Here is a 6295-nt window from a genome sequence, read left to right on the forward strand (position 1 = left end):
GCACAGGGGGATCATTCCCTCCACGCCTCTCCTGCCCTGCTTTTTCTGCTAGGCAGCCGTTTTTGGCTGTCTAGCCACGGGGGGGGGGGGGGGCAGGAGAGTAGGCTGCTGTACAACACATAGGATGTGTCGTACAGGCAGATCCACTCTCCCTGCCCTGGAACGTCCCCAGCCCCGCCCCTTTTCAGCCACTCTGCACTCCTCTTGCGAGCGCGGAGGACGGGGCATCTCCTCAGAGGCAGCGCGGACGTGGGGGGATGTCAGTTTTCCGAGAACCGACCTTGGAGCCCATGCTCTGGGGTCAGTTCCTGGAAAACAGCATATCCTATGGTCATCTAGCCGCTGTCTAGCAGCCATAGGATTGCTCCCCAAGTTAGAATATGCTGGTATTTTGACCCCACTCCTTTGTCCCACTCGCCACTGGAATGCACCCCCTTAAAGGTTCTCTGAGATGGAATTTGGCCCTCGAGCTGAAAGAAGTTCTGCGCCACACAAACCATAACTTGTGGCTTGGAGCACACTCTTGATGTCCCAGGCACATTTTATCGTGCACTGGGTTGCCCTCAAAGTACTTCTCTCCCAGGTTTGCTTTCTCTTTCTAAAATACTTCTGCATGGGGGAAGAACTAACCAACCCTGCTTATTGAAGTGTGTTCTCTCAGCAAGACGCCACCATTCTTCCAGGGAGAAATTACTGAGGATTTTCCATTTAGGCTGGTTATCACAGACTGAAAGCTCTTTAAGCATATATTGATAGTTGCTCACTTTTATCAATATGTCTTAAGAGACTACTAATACTGCGAATGCTCCTTTTGGAGTCTCTGCAGCCTGCCAGTGCAATGATGCATTACATTGCTCCTCCAGGAACAACAATGTCTCCACTGGGCCCAGTATTCTGTTATATGCCTTCTGTCACATGAGATGCACAGATTTTTATCCAATCCTTTTGGAATTCTTCTGTGCCTGTTAGTTGGCTGTGGTTTTGTGAATGCTATGGTGATCTGTTTGTTCCTGTTTGCTTATTAAAATATTTATGAATCATCTTTATGCCCAAAAGGGCCTCCAAGGCGATATACAACTTTGAAAACAAAACAAAAAAATCTAATTAAGGACAGAGCAGCCCATCTTTAAAATATCCAGAGAGCAGCATAACACTAAAACTCATCAAAAGCCAGCCTAAATAAAAGTCATTTTGGCCCTCCAAAAGCTTGGCAAAGATTAGGCCAATCAGACCTCCTCAGGAAGGGAGTTCCATAATGGGGTCCTACCACAGAAAAGACCCTTCTTTGCGTCTCCACCAACCTAACCTCTTTTGGTGGTGCAACATATTTGAGGGCCTCTGAGGAAGATAATAAAATATGGGCAGGTTCAGATGGGATGAAGCCGTGTTTCAGAGATCTTGGCACCAAGCTGTTTAGGCTTTACAGGTAAGAATTGGCACCATGAATTGGGTGCAAACACAGACTGGGAGCTAGTGTAGCTGGTATAAGTGCTACTGGCCACAGCATCCACCACCTGGCTATCCAGGAGCAAGGCCAGGTCCAGACGCATCCCCAAGCTGTGAACCTTATCTTTCAGAGGAAGGGCAACCCCACCCCAAACAGGCTGTACCCCCAATCCCAGATTGGGTTGTCTACTGACAAACAGAACCTCTGCCTTGTCTGGATTGAGACTCAGTTTGTTGGTCCGCATCCAATCCATCACGGCATTTGGGCAATGGTTCAGGATTTTCACAGCCTCCCTGGAATCAGCTGAGAGAGATGGAGAGCTGTGTATCATCAACATAATGATGAGACCCAAGCCAAATACTCCAGATGATCTCTCTCAGCAGCTCCATGTACTTTGGGGATGTTGAATGTGTGGCCCTCCAGATGTTGCTGGACTGCAACTACATCATTCCCTACCATTGACTGTGCTGGCTAGGGCTGATGGGAATTGCAGTCCAACAACATCTGCAAGACTACACATTCCCCACCCCGATGTAGATGTTAAAAAACATAGGGGACAAAATAGACCCCCAAAGAACCCCATAGGCCAAGGAATGCAGCTACTCTCTCAGCACCACCTTCTGGGAATGTTCAGCCAAATGGGACCTTTGGCTCGTTAATAGTTTTTAGCTTTACGCTTGTGTGAATCCCCAGCCTGCTTCTCAAGTCACAGTAGAAACAGATTTCAGAAGCAAAGAAATCTCCACCCCGTTGCTCTTTTGTACTGCAGTTTCTCGCCCACACCTATAGTTGCCTGACTTCTTCCTGAAGAACAACGCCAGTTCCAAGCACCAAGTTAGAGGTTGAGAACGAGTGATACAGTGCCTCTGTCCCAAAGAGTGGAATGCATATAATCCATAAAGATTATGTATAATAATCCTTGGACACGAGGTAGGAAGAGCTGGCTGCTGGACTTGCAATGCTATGAAGTCCTGAAAGCTGGCCATGGCAGCCAGTTTCTGCCTGTCCTTGCTGCACAGTCCCAGGTTGCTCAAATCCAGATTGCTCAAAAAACACTCTGGCAGCCCCAAAGCACGCATCAAAGGTAGGAGGGGCGAGGTTTCAAAAGGGGGAAAAGGCTTTGCAGGCTGGATTACAGAGCTCTGTGGACTTTCAGCACCTCTGCCGCGGACCAGCATTAACCCTAAATATCCTCAATGATCCATTGGCATACATTTTCGAATTTTAATTTTAGTTCATAGCTATCTAGCAGAAATAAATGCACCACATGAAGGATATCTGTTATGCCTCACAAGAATTTGGCTGTGGACACCAGCCTCGGTGGGCCACTTAAGTCCAGTGTAACATGTATTTGCATTGTTTTATTTCTCTTGAACACATAACACATTCCCTGTGGAGATGCATTGACTTGGTTTCATTTTCACATTTTGCCAGTGTGTCTACACTCTTGCATTTAAATGGTCTCATTTCCTTTTGATACAGTGACATCTCAGCAGAGGCACATTCTGACTATCCCAAAAATTTAGCAATGTCACAAGTCTTAAATGAAAACTGAAAATGCTGTGTTCCTGGGATAGCTAGTTGATGAGCTTTGTATTGCTTTGTACAACATGGGGGTGGGGGCTTTCCCATGTTCAATTTTGAATGCATCAAATATACAATTATGCAGAGTCCAGGTGCCTTCCATCCATCCAGGTTGCACTTCGGTTGTAAGGCTTTCCATTCCCAGAATAGCAAGTGCTCTGTTTGTACTTGGATAAAATATGAGCTACCATTTAGTTACAGCTTCCATTGCTACTGAGATTGGCACAAGGAATGTGGTTGTGTGAGTGTCATGGACATTAGCTATTCTCTGTAATGTCAGTAGTAACAATGATACAGCATCTCTTTCACACTAGCATCATAAAAACGTGGTAGGGTCCTATTGGATCAAACCAAGATTCAACACTGATGCTTCTGGGAAGTACAGAAGCAGGGCATGAAGCCAGACGCTGCCACATTAAAGTTCATTTTGTGAAGCTTTACATTTCTTTACGTTGCGAGTCTCCATTCCCATCCAAGCAGTTGTTGGGAATGCCTGAAGTGGGAGCCATGAAGAACCACAGTACAATAAGTCTGATCAGTAGGGTGAATACTTCTTTTGGGGGCAGGCAGAATGCAGTAATCTACTGGTAGATGTCTGGGAGGTTTGCAGAAGATCCGTGTGGATTTCTGACTCTCAACTCCCAACAACAAAAGACCCTCCTCCCTCCTTCTAAAGTAGGCTGCTACCACAAAGAAAGCTTGAGGGGAAAATTAGGACAAGAATTTGGTGCAGAAAAGGACTATGAGCTCAGTTCTAGTACTGAAAACAGAATCCCTGATCTGTAATAACTCAGTAGTAACTAAGATGTAGATTTGTACCTGTATATGCAAGGGGTCCCAGTGTCTGGCTGATGAGGAATTGCCTCTGACCCCTAAGCTACAATTTTGCACTTGGCTGCAGTTGCTGTACTTCAGAGGAGGGATGGGCGAAGAAGTGGTTTTTACAATAGCCAAGATGCTCTGAACAACACCTTGAAGCTCGGCTTGCTCAGTTTTCTGCTCTTGATTATGCTCTGTTTTCATTCCGTTTGAACGGGAATACTGTGCATTTCAAACAAGAAAAATAGACAATAGACCCAAATGTACACTTTCACCCCACAGAGTAAAATGTGAAAATACAATTTTTTGAAAAAAAGAACATATTTGTAAGTGTGCATTTTTAAAAATTCGCAATTATTGGATGTGAACACAAGTTTGGGAATTTGCAATGTTTTCGGAGAACCTGTGTTGTGAATGAGGCATTTTCGAATGATTTGCAAATTGAAAGGAAATTCTCATACATACCTATTTCAGAGTTATATATTTTTAAAAAGTAGATCCCATAAGCCTGAGGTCTATCTTACACAGCTTGCCCCCTCTCCTGTGGCTCCAGTTTCATGCTTTTTGGTCTTGCCATCAGTCCTGCGTGACCTTCACTCCTTCCATTCTCCTCTGACATCCCATTCTTTTCAGCAACAAGAATAACACCAGTAAACCCAAATTTTGAATATATTAAAATAAATAGGGGTAGGTAAATCTTCCTGACATGTAACCTTGCCACACATTTAGATTATCTCGGGGGCAGAATACATTACAACCGTATTTATGGGTGCTCAATAGACTAATAAACTGACCAAACTGTCGGCACCCAGCCCATGCTGGCTGTGGAGGGAGAGCAGGCAATATTAATTTGTTGAGCAGCCTCCTGTCCAATGTTTGGCAGTGGTTAAAGTTGTCCAACTGGGGGGGAGGGGGACATTGAAGAGGAATAAACAGGGTAAATGGGGCTACAATCTGCAGAGGAACCTGACTTTGACTTTGCTGAATCCCAGAAGCATCTGGCCTTCAGTGAAGAGCTGCCTCTAGCTCCTTTGAAAATATATGTGTGGCATACATTTCTTGTAGTGCCCTACAGCATCTATAATATGTGCACCTCGGTGTTCAGTCATGCCAGCCACATGACCGCGGAAGCGTCTTCGGACAGCGCTGGCTCTTTGGCTTAGAAACGGGGATGAGCACCGCACCCTAGAGTCAGACACGACTGGTTGGGGACACCTTTACCTTTACCAGTAAGCACATCAGAAATGGTAAATGTTAGCACACTAATGGCAAGCCATGAAGATCTAGTGCCTTTACAAAGAAACTGTAGTTCTCTATCTCCAATTTTCCCAAATGAACTATCTTAAAATATGGGTGTGGGACTGAGATTCATTATCAGCTTTGTCCCCAATAAACACCCCAATCTTGTGCTAGTTGTGTAGCAGCTTTGGAACTTCATGCTGTCCCTGAGAATTGCATATAATCTAAACCTAGGATGTTCTATTTATATTTGGATATTTTGTTAACTTTAAATCAGGGACTGGGGACATATGTGCCTACCTGTTGTTGGATTGCGCTTTCCATCATTCCTCACCATTGGCTATGCTGGCTAGGGCTGATGGGAGCTGCAGTCCAACAGCATCTGGATGGCCACACATTCCCCATACCTGCCTTAAATGAACTCTGCTTGTTATGAGTATCAGTTTCTGAGCTTGCCACTCAGAGTTTTAGGACACTTGGCCCTAATCAGAGTTCTTCATCCCACCCTGAGGTCAGTGCACACAAAAGAGCAACCACGAGGAAGCTGTTTTGTTTTTTTTAAAGCCATCCTTGTTGCAGCAGAAAGCCATTTTCAGTGGGACCAAGGGATGTTCCTCATAGTTCTACACACCCACATCCAAAAAGGGGCTGTGGAAGTGTGGAGAAAATTACCCAGCCTCCATAGTAAACTGCTGTGGGCACACACAGTGATGGAGCATATATGCTGTAACTATCCCTAGGCATAAACCCTCTTCTTTTGTTACCTATCCCTGGTAGCTTTCCCTATTTTGATTCTATTTTTTTAAAAAACTTAAAGAGTGGGAATGCCTTATTAAAATTATTAGGTTTTTGGTTTGGTGCCGTGTCTTTTTCAAAACATTACTGCTTTTTTAAAAATTGTGTGAATTGCTAGCATTGTTCTTCAAGGCTTAGCTCCTTTCCTGGGGACTCTTGGAAGTTGAAGCAGGGGGCAAGCTGAGTGCCTCTTGTTTCTAACCTTAAAACCTTCTAACCATTCAAGGCGTTATTAACATATAAAGCCCTAAATGACTTGGGACCGAGTTACCTTAGGGACTGCCTCACCCCTTATGTCCCTGCCAATTGACATGAAGACAGGCCCATGGTTCTGATGTTCGGACGTCTTCTTAAAACTCATCTCTTTACACAGGCTGTCCCTGAAGTGTGACCCAGCCAGCTATGGTGTGC

The sequence above is a fragment of the Heloderma suspectum genome, chromosome 4 (assembly GCF_057233095.1).
Source record: "Heloderma suspectum isolate Gila_16-S chromosome 4, 16-S_ref, whole genome shotgun sequence".
NCBI classification, from domain to species: domain Eukaryota; kingdom Metazoa; phylum Chordata; class Lepidosauria; order Squamata; family Helodermatidae; genus Heloderma; species Heloderma suspectum.